The sequence below is a fragment of the Cherax quadricarinatus genome, chromosome 22, assembly GCF_038502225.1.
Source record: "Cherax quadricarinatus isolate ZL_2023a chromosome 22, ASM3850222v1, whole genome shotgun sequence".
NCBI classification, from domain to species: Eukaryota; Metazoa; Arthropoda; class Malacostraca; order Decapoda; family Parastacidae; genus Cherax; species Cherax quadricarinatus.
The window spans coordinates 15,643,417-15,660,991 of record NC_091313.1 but is presented as its reverse complement, the minus strand read 5'-3'; the positions used below and the strand labels follow the sequence as shown (position 1 = coordinate 15,660,991).

Genomic DNA, 17,575 nt, shown 5'->3' with positions numbered 1-17,575 from the left:
AATGATTTAAGAGAGTGTTTTGAAGGTGTTCAAAGTGAGGTGTGTGTGCGTATTAACTTCGTAATATGTAAAATTGTGACTAGTGAATTTATCGAAAAGTGGTTATAAGTGTTGTGGTGACTTTCTGATGTACTGTGTCCCCTTATTAACTTTAATGAACTAAAAGGGTTAAAACGAGAAAAATTGGGGGTTATGAGTGAAAATTGTGAGGTGTTGGTTGGAGTGTGAGGGTTCGGGAGGGTGGGGAGGAGGTTACTTCGTGGGGGAGTGACCTGAGATGAAATAGTTAAAACGAGAAAAATGTCTAGACTTGTGTTGTAAAGAAATTGTTGGATTGTTGTGGGTATTAACGAAACAAAAATGTGAAATTATTTGGATTAACCTGGGTTAAGAGTGAAAATGTTTTCCCTATGATGTAGGTACTATATCCCCTTATTAACTTTAATGAACTAAAAGGGTCGTCATGATTCAACCTGTGTGTGTGACGTCACTACTATGTCCCCTTATTAACTTGAATGAACTAAAAGGGTCGACAAGATTCAGCCTGTGTGTGTGGTCCTTTTTTAGTTCATTTAACTTAATGAGAGGAATACTGACCGCCGAGTAAACACCCTTCATTTGACTTGTTTAGACCTGTAGTAAGAGAGAGCACCATGCCCCATAGGAGGAGTTCATTTGAATGCTTACCCCCAGAGGGGGGAATCCAAAAAACCTTGATCCAAGGAGATGGAGTCTTGGTATTATCGAGAAATTTTGGGGTGGGAGTGAAAGTGAGAGGGGTAATCCAAAAATTTGATCCAAGGAGATGGAGACTTTGATTTCGAGAAAAACTTGATCCGAGGAGATCATAAGAATTTCGAAACCCCCATAGGGGGGAATCCAAAACTTGTATTATCGAGAAATTTTGGGGTTGGGGGGGTGAAAGTGGGAGGGGGGAACCTTAAAAATTTGATCCAAGGAGACGGAGAATTTCGAAAACCCCCATAGGGGGGAATGCAAAAACTTGTAATATTGAGAAATTTTTGGGGTTGGGGGGGGTGGAAGGAGGGACAATCCAAAAAAAAAAACCTTGATCCAAGGAGATGGAGAATTTCGAAAACCCATAGGGGGATCCAAAAAATTTGATCCGAGGAGATGGAGTCTTGGTATTATCGAGAAAAATTTGAGGTGGGGGGTGGGTGAAAGTGGGAGGGGTAATCCAAAAATTTGATCCAAGGTGATCATAAGAAATTCAAAACCCCCATAGGGGGGAATCCAAAACTTGTATTATCGAGAAATTTTTGGGATTGGGGGGTGAAAGTGGGAGGGGGAACCTTAAAAATTTGATCTGAGGAGATGGAGACTTTGATTTCGAGAAATTTTGGGATGGGGGTGAAAGTGAGAGGGGGAACCTTAAAAACTTGATCCGAGGAGATGGAGAGCACAAGAAAATGAAATTCAAAAAAAATTCGAAAAAAATCGGAAAAAAAATCGGGGCGCGGGGGCGATCCGGACGACGCTGCAGAAGGCGCAGCAGAAGGCGCGGGCGGGGGTCGCGAAGGGCGCGGGCAGGCGCGCGGGCGGGCGCGCGCGGGGGTCGCGAAGGACGCGGGCGGGCGCGCGGGCGGGCGCGCGGCGCGACGGCGGGGTCGCGAAGGGGAGGGGTCGTGGGCTGGGGGTATTGGTTGGGGGGTCAAGGGTGAGGTAGTCTCGAGGGCGAGGTCATGGTCAAAACCGGAAGTAACACCTAGGTGTGAAAAGGTGACCCTCCAGCTGCTGGTCCTAGACCGGAAGGGACCGCCCAGTGGAAGGCCTAAACCGGAAGGGACCGCTCAGTGGAAGGCCCTAAACCGGAAGGGACCGCTCAGTGGAAGGCCCTAAACCGGAAGGGACCGCTCAGTGGAAAAATCGACTACTTATATATATATATATATATATATATATATATATATATATATATATATATATATATATATGTATATATATGCAATAAGATCACAGTAAACAGGTGATTTCAGAATATGTAAAACAACCACTGTGAAAGAATAGAGAAATTCCAAGCGCTTTCGTGACTACTCACATTGTCAAGGTTCCCTGATAATGTGAGTAGTCACGAAAGAGCTTGGAATTTCTCTATTCTTTCACAGTGGTTGTTTTGCATTTATATATATATATATATATATATATATATATATATATATATATATATATATATATATATATATATATATATGTATATATATATATTTATATAAATACACATATGTATATATATATATATATTTATATATATATATATATATATATATATATATATATATATATATATATATATATATATATATATTTATATATATATATATATATATATATATACATATATATATATATATATATATATATATATATATATATATATATATATATATATATATATATATATATATATATATATATATATATATATATATATATATATATATATATATATATATATATATATATATATATATATATATATATATATATATATATATATATATATATATATATATGCAAAACAACCACTGTGAAAGAATAGAGAAATTCCAAGCTCTTTCGTGACTACTCACATTATCAGGGAACCTTGACAATGTGAGTAGTCACGAAAGCGCTTGGAATTTCTCTATTCTTTCACAGTGGTTGTTTTGCATATTCTGAAATCACCTGTTTACTCTGATCTTATTTCATATATATATATATATATATATATATATATATATATATATATATATATATATATATATATATATATATATATATATATATATATATATATATATATATATATATATATATAGATATATATATATCTTGTCGAGCAATATAGAAAATTCTCGCGTCATGAGCTTCCTGTGCTTATGATAATACTATCTGACTTGGTGTAACTTCTAACTGTCCTATTCCTGACAGCCATTTTCATTAACTAGGGAAGAGCCTTTTTTGCAGTCATCAGTTCCCTCGGCACAGCTTCATCTCCGTGCGTCACACATAAACAAGAGATAGTGGAGGTCGCTACCGCAGTGATGGAAAGATAAGTGATGCAACATCTGAAGACAGGAGATGCTGTGTCTTTTCTTCCTTATGGTTTTGGTAAATGTTGTGATGTTGGGGTGTTGACGAAGATTTTGATGTTGGTGCGTAGGTGATAACTGTGATGTTGGTGTGTAGGTGAAGATTGTTATGTTGGTGTGTAGGTGATGATTATTATGTTGATGTGTTGCTGAAGATTATGTTGTTGTGTAGGTGAAGATTGTTATGTTGGTGTCTAGGTGAAGATTGTTATGTTGGTGTGTAGATGAAGGTTGTTATGTTGGTGTGTAGGTGAAGATTGTTATGTTGGTGTGTAGATGAAGGTTGTTATGTTGGTGTGTAGGTGAAGATTGTTATGTTGGTGTCTAGGTGAAGATTGTTATGTTGGTGTGTAGATGAAGGTTGTTATGTTGGTGTGTTGGTGAAGATTGTTATGTTGGTGTGTAGATGAAGGTTGTTATGTTGGTGTGTAGGTGAAGATTGTTATATTGATGTGTAGATAAAGGTTGTTATGTTGGTGTGTAGGTGAAGATTGTTATGTTGGTGTGTAGATGAAGGTTGTTATGTTGGTGTGTAGGTGAAGATTGTTATGTTGGTGTGTAGATGAAGGTTGTTATGTTGGTGTCTAGGTGAAGATTGTTATGTTGGTGTGTAGATGAAGGTTGTTATGTTGGTGTGTTGGTGAAGATTGTTATGTTGGTGTGTAGATGAAGGTTGTTATGTTGGTGTGTAGGTGAAGATTGTTATGTTGGTGTGTAGATGAAGGTTGTTATGTTGGTGTGTAGGTGAAGATTGTTATATTGATGTGTAGATAAAGGTTGTTATGTTGGTGTGTAGGTGAAGATTGTTATGTTGGTGTGTAGATGAAGGTTGTTATGTTGGTGTGTAGGTGAAGATTGTTATGTTGGTGTGTAGATGAAGGTTGTTATGTTGGTGTGTAGGTGAAGATTGTTATGTTGGTGTGTAGATGAAGGTTGTTATGTTGGTGTGTAGGTGAAGATTGTTATGTTGGTGTGTAGGTGAAGATTGTTATGTTGGTGTGTAGATGAAGGTTGTTATGTTGGTGTGTAGGTGAAGATTGTTATATTGATGTGTAGATAAAGGTTGTTATGTTGGTGTGTAGGTGAAGATTGTTATGTTGGTGTGTAGATGAAGGTTGTTATGTTGGTGTGTAGGTGAAGATTGTTATGTTGGTGTGTAGATGAAGGTTGTTATGTTCTAAAGTAAGGGTTGTCATGTTTATGTGTAGGTGAAGACATTGATGGTTGTGTGCAGATAAATGTTGTGTTAAGAACTCTACTGCACCAGCGTGTACGATGTCGAACAATTTTCTGCAAGACTTAATGCATCATGAAGCAGTACGACTCTTTTCGAATACGCTTAAATGACTAAGAAAGAAATTAGGAAACAAGAATTTTGATAACCATTTCCTGTTATCCAACACCTGACAGCCAGGACGAAAGGATTAGCTCACACTCTCTTAGTCAAAATGATTTCTTAGAGAGAAACACACACACTCACACACACACACACACACACACACACACACACACACACACACACACACACACACACACACACACACACACACACACACACACACACACACACACACACACACACACACACACACACACACCAAATGCAAAGTCATGAAGATTGGGGAAGGGCAAAGAAGATCGTAGATGGAGTACAGGCTAGGGGGCCAGAAACTACAAACCTCACTCAAGGAAAAAGATTTTGGGGTGAGTATAACACCAGACACATCTCCTGAGGCGCACATCAACCAAATAACTGCTGCAGCATATGAGCGCCTAGCAAACCTAAGAACAGCATTCCGGCATCTTAATAAGGAATCGTTCAGGACCCTGTACATCGTGTACGTTAGGCCCATATTGGAGTATGCGGCGCCAGTTTGGAACCCACACCTAGCCAAGCACATAAAGAAACTAGAGAAAGTGCAAAGGTTTGCAACAAGACTAGTCCCAGAGCTAAAGGGGAGAGGTTAAGGGAAATCGATCTGACGACACTGGAGGACAGGAGAGATAGAGGGGACATGATAACGACATATAAAATACTGAGAGAAATTGACGAGGTGGACAAAGACAGGATGTTCCAGATTTGGAACACAACAACAAGGGGACACAGTTATAAGTTGAAGGCACAGATGAATCACAGGGATGTTAGGAAGTATTTCTTCAGTCACAGAGTAGTCAGGAAGTGGAATAGTTTGGGAATCGATGTAGTGGAGGCAGGATCCATGCACAGCTTTAAGCAGAGGTATGATAAAGCTCATGGTTCAGGGAGAGTGACCCAGTAGCAACGAGTGAAGAGGCGGGGCCAGGAGCTATGACTCGACCTCTGCAACCACAACTAGGTGGGTACAACTAGGTGAGTACACACACACACACACACACACACACACACACACACACACACACACACACACACACACACACACACACACACACACATTCATAGTAACACGGACTAGGTAGAAACCATCAGATTCACGGTCTCGGACAGGTAATAAAGACTATTGCATACTTTGAGAGGAGTGCCAGGGTCACGTATATTGCGGTATGTTGATATATTTGTTATTTTCCTTCCCTTAGTATAAGTTATTATACAGAACATCCTTTTAATGCAGTTAAGAGAAGCTTTGCTTACTCCCTTAATGATAATGTGGACTGCTTGCATATAATGTTTCCACTTGCAATTCATTTTTACAATATATAACTTTTTCTAAAGAAGCCGTAAAAGTTTCTTTTATTAGCCCTGTAGCTAATTATTTTAATACTTGACTTTGGCGAATGAGGCAGTAATTGTCCTATTAGTAGCTTTTAAAATTATTTTTATGTTTCATTCTCGCTAAAGAAGCAGTTATAGTTTCTAATGCTATACTGGTTTCTTTTGATCTTACAGTAGTGTGCATATTAATTGGGACAGTTAGGAAATAAGACAATTACATGGAAAATTAATTTTTATTTGAAAAATACACGGCAATAATATGAGAGATAATTAATTTATTTCAATATTTGGCTACCCTTTGCTATTGCAAGTATTGCTATACGCTTTGGCATAAAATCGACCAATGTTGAACATATTTTGGCAAAGTATTCGTTGTGGTACCAGCAATTAACTTCTCCAAAGCTGAACAGTCCTGTCTCACGATTCTCTGTTTGCTTATTGAAAATAGATTCTCAATTAGATTAAGGTCAGGAGAGTTTCCAGATCAACTAAGAATGTTTGGCCCACTCTCTTCGAAGAATGTCAGCATTTTTCTGAAAGTGTGGCATGGAGAAAGACCCTGCTGGAAAATGCCTTGTTCGTCAGGAAAGTCTCTCCACAATGGGAAGCAAATGAGTTGCCAGAATTGTTGTATTTGTCATTGTTCATCGTTCTTTCAACCATCAGCCATCCAAGGCCTTTAGCAGTAAAACTCCCCAAAACATCTTAGGTTGGTGTTTTGACTTTTGTTGAACGTGTCCATTCCGAAGAGGCTCACCTTTGCTCGGTCCTACTACCACTGATCTGTACCCAGGTACTTTAAAATGCTTTTCATCTGCAAATATAACTTACCCCCATTCATTTGTCGTCCATCCTTTATGATCGAGTGCGCAACGCAGCCGTTTATTCTTCATGGCAGGAATAATTGTTTCTTTACCGGCTTTCTAGTAGTTCTGCCAACTTCACGGAGCCTTCGTTGAAAAGTTGAAGAATCAATATTTACACCAGTTGAAGCCAAATCTCTCTGTAGATCTTTGCTGGTTGTCTTGGGATCCTTCACAGTATTTCTTATGATAATTTTGTCATTGTGAGGTGCTGTCTTACATTGTCTTCCACAATCACCAGTGTCGTCATCTCTCTTCAGAATCCGACGAACAGTCGACTTTGCTATGCTCAAATTTTCGGCGATCTGTCTTATACTCATAGCAGCATATTTTCTAAGAGCTTCAATACTTGTACACTTTCTAGCCTTACAGAACAACAGCTGTTGAGGCACTGACGAGAGTTGCATGGTAACAGCAAAAATGGATGGTTGCCAGAAGTCTGTAGCAAACTCTTCTGAAAAAAAAAATATACTAAGCCAGAGACTAAAACATATTATATGGTAATCACAAAATTTACTTCTGTTCCAATTAATTAATTTGCACACTACTGTATTACTGTATAACTAGCGTCTTATGAGAAAGTTCTCTTGATAACTATGGGGAGACCTTCGGAACTTCAGTTAATACAACAGTTTAATAAAACGTTCTTAGGACATGTTTAGTAGGTATTTCTTAGGGAAAACAAAATCCTGATATTTTTCACGGAGGAAGTCAAATCTTTCACGAAGAGGAAATGCTTTCTTTTTCTGTTCCAGAAACTTCAGCTTCAAATGTGTAAATAAAAGTAACCACCTTTTTTAAGCAACTTTCTTGTACCTTTCCGAGAGATGCAAATAGGAATCGACCTCCATTCCTGTGTGCCGGTAAATACTTGAGATTTTCACAGGTGAAGGCAAGTATGTGCTTGCTTGCACTTTGTTACTTCCTCCGACAGAGGTGGAACATTTCTAGATTGTATTTCAAAGACTTTAAATCATAGTGGAAAATTTCTAGATATTAGAAAACCTGAAAATCAAGGGGAGAAATTTCTAGATTATATATGAAATTTTTAAAATCAATCTGTAACAGTTATACACCGGTTTAGAAAGATTTGAAATCAAGGATAACATTTCTAGATTAAAGTACAAAATATTAAATCCAACTCATTTTGATTCTGTCACATTATGCACATAAATTTTCCTATATTGAAAAATGCTCAAAATTTGCTCCATTTTTTAAACATCTGTGATAAAAAATGCAATAAGAGAGAGCAATACAATAATATATGAAATTAACACGCTGAATAATGCATATGCCAAACGCGATGGCTACAGCTATCACCGGACATTGATTGTACCAATAATATTAATGTGACGCCAAATTGCATCACAGAGGCTGACAGTAGGAAATTATAATAATTTTTAGCATCAGTGGAGCATTCTGGGATTTGTGAATTGCATTAAAACAATCTGACTCCAAGATATCGTGAGAAATTTCTTTATTTCTATTTTTAAGCTCTTATGTTGTTTAAATGTCTTACTATGTATAACTGGAGCTATATGTTTACTTTAACCAATATGCGTACAGTAGCCTGCATATATACCTTATTGTGTATACTATGATCTGTATTTATACGTGAAAATATTAATTATTGCTGAACTTGCATGACTTTCTGCTCTCTCATACATATCTGTACCTGTGTGTCTATCACTGTACGTATTTGCCACTGGTTCTTATAATATCCAAAAAATAGACGCATTTCAGTCGCAGCTGGTATTGAGGCCTATACTAGTATATCTCACAAGAGAAACAATGGCGAGATGTTGTCTTATACTGAATTGTTTTCCATATTGTCTTCTTTTTTTTCTTATAACACCAACATGAATGACGCGAACACGCATCAGCCACTCTCTAAACCAAACTAGCGAAATTGTGAAACGCTCTAAATGGGTTAAGAAACTTCTTCATTTGCAGGCCCCTACATCCCAAGGGCTGCCCGCATGTACGGTATATCCAAGACAATTCAGAAGATCCTCTCAAGCCTATCTGATCATGAATTGGTGAGGCACCATACAAGCTGGCAGGAGTTTTAGCTATGCACCTGTATAAACTGGTTACCATTAGTCCTGCCTAATCAGTCCTCACTCTATTATTCTTGACAAAATTAAGAACATCTTTGTGAAGAATATAAAACCTGACATTCCTCTTCCGTTCACTGATTTCGTCGACATAGAGTTGTGTATCAACTTAATTATCATAGAAGAGTGCAAGTAGTAGCAGCAGCAACACACATAGTAAGAGGCATTATTGAGCTTTCCCAGCACTCGGGCTTAATGCCCAGAACTGGAGTGTGACTCCAAAAGGGTCCTATAGTGCTTGCTGCCTTTGCACCTCCTGACATCGTCTGCTGCTATGCAGCTGCCACACCATTCGAGCCCAGTGTGGGCGGGGTTTGTAGCAGCCCAAGGTGCCTAGCCACTCCCATTGAGCCCCGTGGGGGCGGTGAATGGGGCTACGCCTGGGGACAGCTGGTACCAGAAGACAAGGAGGTACTTGTACCTCCTCCCATGGCAGACATTGGTCTGAGACACTCCCTCGGCAGAGAGCCAAGGCCGCGCTACATCTTGGAAAAGGCCCGGGTTGGCTATCATACCGACGAATCTACACCAGAGCAAGAGAACTTAACTATTCCTCTGTCGGTGACTCTTTGAACAGGTAGCTGTATGAAATAGTCTTGGAGTCACCACCTAGTGCAGTACATCGAACACCAGAAAGACGAAAAACTGAAGCCGTACATCTCCAGCAATGAAACTTGGCTACGTTTCGTGGGGGAACATCATGTTAGATGTCTGGACACCACAGCACTGCACAACATGAAGTCAGTGAAAATCTCCACCACATTTACCATGGTAGAGGAAAAACATAATTCCCAAACAGTTCGTGATGTTTTACTTAGCAGGAATGATCAAAACAGATTTCAGGCTACAAAAATCCACGAATAAGGATGTTTACCTACTTATTTATTACACAGTGATGTACATACTATGCGAGGAGTCATGCAATTTTATTTGAGAGCTTATAGAAAATCAAGTCCTCCCTCCCTCAAAGAATAATGCAGTTATACACACAAGAGCTTTTACTAGCCACAATACCCAGTACATTTCATCATCGATTGGAGAAGAAAAGCTATTAAGATCTCATATATATCATTAGACAAAGGCACACTCCTGACAGGCACATTACCCCGGTAACAGGTTTCTGAGAACACTCACAACCTTATTGCTAGAAGTAAGACCTCAATATATGGCCAACATGACTTCCATCATTAGCAAAAAGTATGCAAGGCACTGGAACCAACTACGATATTGACACCGTACCATGTGCGGTATGTGGTAAAGTATAAGTGGGGGAAAACATATAGAAGCCTCTAACAATACATCACTGAACAGGAGTACGTATACTAGCGGGGCGGTTTAAACACGGCCTGCACTATAAAGATTAATACTTATAACTGTCCCATGAGCTTCCAGAATACCAGGATTGTCATCAAAGAATCTGGCTTGCATCAATGACTTTGAAATTTGCTCTCGTGGATACTGCCAACACTATCGCTCAAAACACTTGCAGTTTTACGCTCTTGGAAATACTTGCCAAACACATCCCACCTCAGCAGAATACTGCAATCAACTAGCTCCGTCATCCAACTAGTGCAGTTCCTAAGTTGACCCACTATAAGCGAAATGCTTTCTGTTCTCTGAATTGCATTAATGAATCCTCTGGTGCCTTTGTGTCTTTCTTACACACAAGAAAAGTTTTAAATCTCAAAACTTTCTCCAGTTTTTGCACATGCATGATTTGGAGTAAGCTTTAGACCATTGTTGGACACTTTATCAATAGCCTGGTATATACTGGTCTTAACAACACTTTGCTTTGGCCCCTGAAGGCAGTTCTCAGAGTTCATAAACATGTTTAAACAGTCAATATGTTGCCTTCAACCCTATTAATTCGTAGCTCCTGTTCTTCGTCTAATGCTTAGAGTTTCCTTCCTACTAGCCTCTATGATCTCTTTGATTTTGTTTTGTATCCCTCATTTTTACGAGAGAAAACTTGAGGGGTTGATCTCTAGTAGCCACTTGTTGGATAACATTTGCAGTCTTTCTAAATCATTCGTAAATATGTCCGTACATGTCTAATCACGCAAAAATTGTCTATTCTGGCTAAACACTGTGTGTGTGTGTGTGTGTGTGTGTGTGTGTGTGTGTGTGTGTGTGTGTGTGTGTGTGTGTGTGTGTGTGTGTGTGTGTGAGTGTGTGTGTGTGTATGTGTTTGTGTGTGCACGTGTGTGTGTGTGTGTGTGTGTGTGTGTGTGTGTGAGTGTGTGTGTGAGTGTATGTGTGTGTGTGTGTTTGCGTGTGTGTGTTTGTGTGTGTGTGTGTGTGTGTGTGTGTGTGTGTGTGTGTGTGTGTGTGTGTGTGTGTGTGTGTGTGTGTGTGTGTGTGTGTGTGTGTGTGTGTGTGTGTGTGTGTCTGTGTCTGTGTGTGTGCGCACGCGCGTCGGTGTATTTGTGCGGTTGTGAGAGACCGCACCGAGGCAACCTATGAACTCATCTATCTGTGTTTGCAGATATTAAGTCATAGCTCCTGACCCCATGTCCTATAAGCTATTGATCAACTTCACTGACACTTGGATTCCAGGACCAGAACATACCGACTCTTGGACTCCAGGACCAGAACATACCTACTCTTGGACTCCAGGACCAGAACATGCCTATTCTTGGACTTCAGGAGAAGAACATACCTACTCTTGGACTCCAGGACCAGAACATACCTACTCTTGGACTCCAGGACCAGAACATACTTACTCTTGGACTCCAGGACTAGAACATACCTACTCTTGGACTCCAGGACCAGAATATACCTACTCCTGGACTCCAGGACCAGAAGATACCTACGCTTGGACTCCAGGATCAGAACATACCTACTCTTGGACTCCAGAACCAGAACATACCTACTCCTGGAATCCAGGACCAGAATATACCTACTCTTGGACTCCAGGATCATAACATACCTACTCTTGGACTCCAGGACCAGAACATACCTACTCTTGGACTCCAGGACCAGAACATACCTACTCCTTGACTCCAGGACCAGAACATACCTACTCTTGGACTCCAGGACCAGAACATACCTACTCCTGGACTCCAGGACCATAACATACCTACTCTTGGACTCCAGGACCAGAACATACCTACTCTTGGACTCCAGGACTAGAATAAACCTACTCCTGGACTCCAGGACCAGAACATACCTACTCTTGGACTCCAGGATCAGAACATACCTACTCTTGGACTCCAGGAGAAGAACATACCTACTCTTGAACTCCAGGACCAGTACATACCTACTCTTGGACTCCAGGACCAGAACATGCCTACTCTTGGACTCCAGGACCAGAACGTACCTACTCCTGGACTCCAGGACCAGAAGATACCTACTCTTGGACTCCAGGACCAGAACATACCTACTCCTGGACTCCAGGACCAGAACATACCTACTCTTGGACTCCAGGACCAGAACATACCTACTCCTGGACTCCAGGACCAGAAGATACCTACTCTTGGACTCCAGGACCAGAACATACCTACTCCTGGACTCCAGGACCAGAACATACCTACTCTTGGACTCCAGGACCAGAACATACCTACTCCTGGACTCCAGGACCAGAACATACCTACTCCTGGACTCCAGGACCAGAACATACCTACTCTTGGACTCCAGGACCAGAACATACCTACTCCTGGACTCCAGGACCAGAACATACCTACTCTTGGACTCCAGGACCAGAGCTTACCTACTCCTGGACTCCAGGACCAGAAGATACCTACTCTTGGACTCCAGGACCAGAACATACCTACTCCTGGACTCCAGGACCAGAACATACCTACTCTTGGACTCCAGGACCAGAACATACCTACTCCTGGACTCCAGGACCAGAAGATACCTACTCTTTGACCCCAGGACCAGAACATACCTACTCCTGGACTCCAGGACCAGAACATACCTACTCCTGGACTCCAGGACCAGAACATACCTACCCCTGGACTCCAGGACCAGAAGATACCTACTCTTGGACTCCAGGACCAGAACATACCTACTCCTGGACTCCAGAACCAGAACATACCTACTCTTGGACTCCAGGGCCAGAACATACCTACTCCTGGACTCCAATACCAGAACATACCTACTCTTGGACTCCAGGACCAGAACATACCTACTCTTGGACTCCAGGACTAGAACATACCTACTCCTGGACTCCAGGACCAGAACATACCTACTCCTGGACTCCAGGACCAGAACATACCTACTCTTGGACTCCAGGACCAGAACATACTTACTCCTGGACTCCAGGACCAGAACATACCTACTCGTGGACTCCAGGACCAGAACATACCTACTCTTGGACTCCAGGACCAGAACATACCTACTCTTGGACTCCAGGACCAGAACATACCTACTCTTGGACTCCAGGACCAGAACATACCTACTCCTGGACTCCAGGACCAGAACATACCTACTCTTGGACTCCAGGACCAGAATATACCTACTCCTGGACTCCAGGACCAGAAGATACCTACGCTTGGACTCCAGGATCAGAACATACCTACTCTTGGACTCCAGAACCAGAACATACCTACTCCTGGAATCCAGGTCCAGAATATACCTACTCTTGGACTCCAGGATCATAACATACCTACTCTTGGACTCCAGGACCAGAACATACCTACTCTTGGACTCCAGGACCAGAACATACCTACTCCTTGACTCCAGGACCAGAACATACCTACTCTTGGACTCCAGGACCAGAACATACCTACTCCTGGACTCCAGGACCATAACATACCTACTCTTGGACTCCAGGACCAGAACATACCTACTCTTGGACTCCAGGACTAGAATAAACCTACTCTTGGACTCCAGGATCAGAACATACCTACTCTTGGACTCCAGGAGAAGAACATACCTACTCTTGGACTCCAGGACCAGTACATACCTACTCTTGGACTCCAGGACCAGAACATGCCTACTCTTGGACTCCAGGACCAGAACGTACCTACTCCTGGACTCCAGGATCAGAAGATACCTACTCTTGGACTCCAGGACCAGAACATACCTACTCCTGGACTCCAGGACCAGAACATACCTACTCTTGGACTCCAGGACCAAAAGATACCTACTCCTGGACTCCAGGACCAGAAGATACCTACTCTTGGACTCCAGGACCAGAACATACCTACTCCTGGACTCCAGGACCAGAACATACCTACTCTTGGACTCCAGGACCAGAACATACCTACTCCTGGACTCCAGGACCAGAACATACCTACTCCTGGACTCCAGGACCAGAAGATACCTACTCTTGGACTCCAGGACCAGAACATACCTACTCCTGGACTCCAGGACCAGAACATACCTACTCTTGGACTCCAGGACCAGAGCTTACCTACTCTTGGACTCCAGGACCAGAACATACCTACTCCTGGACTCCAGGACCAGAAGATACCTACTCTTTGACCCCAGGACCAGAACATACCTACTCCTGGACTCCAGGACCAGAACATACCTACTCCTGGACTCCAGGACCAGAACATACCTACCCCTGGACTCCAGGACCAGAAGATACCTACTCTTGGACTCCAGGACCAGAACATACCTACTCCTGGACTCCAGGACCAGAACATACCTACTCTTGGACTCCAGGGCCAGAACATACCTACTCCTGGACTCCAATACCAGAACATACCTACTCTTGGACTCCAGGACCAGAACATACCTACTCTTGGACTCCAGGACCAGAACATACCTACTCCTGGACTCCAGGACCAGAACATACCTACTCCTGGACTCCAGGACCAGAACATACCTACTCTTGGACTCCAGGACCAGAACATACTTACTCCTGGACTCCAGGACCAGAACATACCTACTCGTGGACTCCAGGACCAGAACATACCTACTCTTGGACTCCAGGACCAGAACATACCTACTCTTGGACTCCAGGACCAGAACATACCTACTCTTGGACTCCACTCCTGGACCAGGAACATACCTACTCCTGGACTCCACTCTTGGACTCCAGGACCACATACCTACTCTTGGACTACCTACTCTTGGACCAGAACATACCTACTCTTGGACTCCAGGACCAGAACATACCTACTCCTGGACTCCAGGACCAGAACATACCTACTCTTGGACTCCAGGACCAGAACATACCTACTCCTGGACTCCAGGACCAGAACATACCTACTCCTGGACTCCAGGACCAGAACATACTCACTTTTAGACTGATTATTGTATCTTCAAAATTACTTTGTTAATACTAGCATCGATTATCTCTAATCTCTGAAGAACCAAAATTGTTCTTCCCTCAAAAAAAATTCTTGTTTGGCTTAATTTATTTATTTACATCTTCTTTCGGAAGGTTTTTATTCATTTTATCCTTTGCAGAAGTTACTTTTTATATTGATTCTTGGGTTTCATTGTTATATTTTTTTTGTGTAATCTGTGTGAATCTGCACTCTCTAGAAAGACGTAGAATTAGGGGGGATATGATTGAGGTGTATAAATGGAAGACAGGAATAAATAAATGGGATGTAAATTGTGTGCTGAAAATATCTAACCTAGACAGGACTCGCAGCAATGGTTTTAAGTTGGAAAAATTCAGATTCAGGAAGGATATAGGAAAGTACTGGTTTGGTAATAGAGTTGTGGATGAGTGGAACAAACTCCCAAGTACAGTTATAGAGGCCAGAACGTTGTGTAGCTTTAAAAATAGGTTGGATAAATACATGAGTGGATGTGGGTGGGTGTGAGTTGGACCTCAAAGCTTGTGCTACCAGGTCGGTTGCCGTGTTCCTCCCTTAAGTCAATGTGACCTGACCTGACTAGGTTGGGTGCATTGGCTTCAGCCGGAAGGAGACTTGGACCTGCCACGCATGGGCAAGTAGGCCTTCTGCAGTGTTCCTTCGTTCTTATGTTCTTATGTTCTTAAATCTGTCTCTTGTTTCACCCTGAGACTCTCACACACGTCAGAGATGCTGCGTACTGCACTTAATATTGATGTATTGTAAAACATTATTTTAAATTAATAGACAATACCTTTATAAAAGCGAGCAGAGTGGCGCAGTGGAAGCGTGCTGGGCCCATAACCCAGAGGTCCGTGGATCGAAACCACGCTCTGCTATACATATTTTTGTTTTTCCTGCTTTTATAAGTACATTTGTACGTGCATTACAAAATATTCGCTAAGTGTGATGAGGATAATTTTTTATTACTCTGATGGATTGTTTTAATGAGGTTAAATTTACTGATATTTAAACGTTATTTACAATATTTTTATTAGCATACAAAATAACTAGTTATGAACATAACCTAAAATTTAATACGCCACATTGTTTGGTTGTTTATCTTTGGATAAATCTACTTAATTTATAACCAATGAAATGGCAAAAGAAATGTGCATTTAATGCAATTTTTGCGTAACTGTAAAATATGTAAAAATATGTATGTACCATATTCCAAAGCTAATAGATGATTTATTTCAGTTTGCGTCAATAGGCATGATAGATGTTTGTAAACAAACATTAAAGGCAACAATTATAAACTGATAAAAGTGGTTCTGAAATGATGCTAGGAAAAGTTGTCTTCTCAAACTTAGTGTTATACACCAGAAGGTAGCAGGCATATGTATGTGCTTTACCACATGCGTATGCCGAAACTGTTTGCTATGGCAAACAAAACACTGAAGATAGGACACCATGACTGGTAACCTCTTCTGTTTGATACGTAATGTCTGTTTGCAGATTTCTTCCCATTCAGATTCCCTAGATGGTGTTACAGATTGTTAATTTTACAACTCTGTCTTGCTAGAGACGTGCCGATACTACAGTTCAAAACTGTAACATTTTTCCACCCCTGTAGTATCGCACGTTTCTGGGAAGACAGTGATGGAATGGTGGTGGGAGTGTTTCTTCTTTTTCGGGTCACCCTGCCTCGGTGACCCGTAAACACAAGATTTTAAAAAGTGTGACTTATTATCACATTGGTACTGAAGATTTTTTGTTTATTGTTTAGAAACTTTATTATGTAACCTGTCTTTATATTCAACACAAAATGATACTAAAGAATCAAAATATGTAATTACAACCCTAAAGCAACTTGACATGAGCAGAAACTTTAACAACAACAAAAATAAAAAAGTTAGTGAGAGATGTAAATGATTTCTTCCAGTTACAAGAATTTTCCGTATATTTCCCCTCTTACTAAGCCAGTTTCTCGTCTTTATACATATATTGCCATTTAAAATTAATATCCAAATAATATATATATATATATATATATATATATATATATATATATATATATATATATATATATATATATATATATATATATATATATATATATATATATTGTTTTGATTACAACACAAAAATATATCTATAGCAGAGCGTGGTTTCGATCCACGGACCTCTGGGTTATGGGCCCAGCACGCTTCCACTGCGCCACTCTGCTGCCCTAGTAAACATATTTATATATGTATATTTTAAAATTATTCTGTATCAGCAAAGAATACAGATATTTTCATCTGTGTGATAGCAAGACTAAGACATCCATTGGACAATGAGAAAATAAATAAATATTTTTGCTTCTGCCTATCCCCACAAAACAAAAAGTTATACAAACACTCAAAAGCTCTTATAGTGCCATTAATAATGAACTATGTACACAGTAGCAAAGTCAGTTTTAAAGGTTTACGTAAAACAAGGGTTATAATATTTTTAAAAAAATATTTTTGATGAAACGATCTCTCCATTAACAGCGTGACACTTTAACTTGATTGCCATGGAGGTTTCTTATGGAATTGAATTGTAG

At 40.7% G+C, this 17,575-nt stretch overlaps 2 non-coding genes across 2 annotated transcripts; one reads left to right on the top strand and one right to left on the bottom strand.

Annotated features, from left to right (window-relative positions):
• Positions 1–15,812: 15,812 nt before the first annotated feature.
• TRNAM-CAU (transfer RNA methionine (anticodon CAU)) lies at positions 15,813–15,884 on the top strand. Its single transcript has one exon. It is a non-coding gene; the product is annotated as a tRNA-Met (tRNA).
• A 1,259-nt stretch (positions 15,885–17,143) lies between these two features.
• TRNAM-CAU (transfer RNA methionine (anticodon CAU)) lies at positions 17,144–17,215 on the bottom strand. Its single transcript has one exon. It is a non-coding gene; the product is annotated as a tRNA-Met (tRNA).
• Positions 17,216–17,575: the final 360 nt, after the last annotated feature.